The sequence below is a fragment of the Tupaia chinensis genome, unplaced genomic scaffold (genome assembly GCF_000334495.1).
Source record: "Tupaia chinensis unplaced genomic scaffold, TupChi_1.0 Scaffold000628_1, whole genome shotgun sequence".
NCBI classification, from domain to species: Eukaryota; Metazoa; Chordata; class Mammalia; order Scandentia; family Tupaiidae; genus Tupaia; species Tupaia belangeri.
This window is the reverse complement of record NW_006160148.1, coordinates 616,252-616,776: the sequence shown is the minus strand read 5'-3', so window position 1 is coordinate 616,776 and position 525 is coordinate 616,252. Positions and strand designations below refer to the sequence as shown.

Genomic DNA, 525 nt, shown 5'->3' with positions numbered 1-525 from the left:
CTCCGCACCCCGACCTCCTACTCCGCACCCCGACCTCCTACTCCGCACCCCGACCTCCTACTCCGCACCCCGACCTCCTACTCCGCACCCCGACCTCCTACTCCGCACCCCGACCTCCTACTCCGCACCCCGACCTCCTACTCCGCACCCCGACCTCCTACTCCGCACCCCGACCTCCTACTCCGCACCCCGACCTCCTACTCCGCACCCCGACCTCCTACTCCGCACCCCGACCTCCTACTCCGCACCCCGACCTCCTACTCCGCACCCCGACCTCCTACTCCGCACCCCGACCTCCTACTCCGCACCGTGACCTCCTACTCCGCACCCCGACCTCCTACTCCGCACCCCGACCTCCTTCTCCGCATCCCGACCTCCTTCTCCGCATCCCGACCTCCTACTCCGCACCCCGACCTCCTTCTCTGCACCCCGACCTCCTACTGCACACCCCGACCTCCTACTCCGCACCCCGACCTCCTACTCCGCACCCCGACCTCCTTCTCCGCACCCCGACCTCCTTCTGCG

The 525-nt window shown here is 69.1% G+C and overlaps 1 protein-coding gene across 1 annotated transcript in view; it reads right to left on the bottom strand.

Moving 5' to 3' along the window:
- GRHL3 (grainyhead like transcription factor 3) overlaps nucleotides 1-525 on the bottom strand; it is a 27,840-nt gene that overhangs the window by 20,660 nt on the left and 6,655 nt on the right. The gene's annotated exons all lie outside the window — the stretch shown is intronic.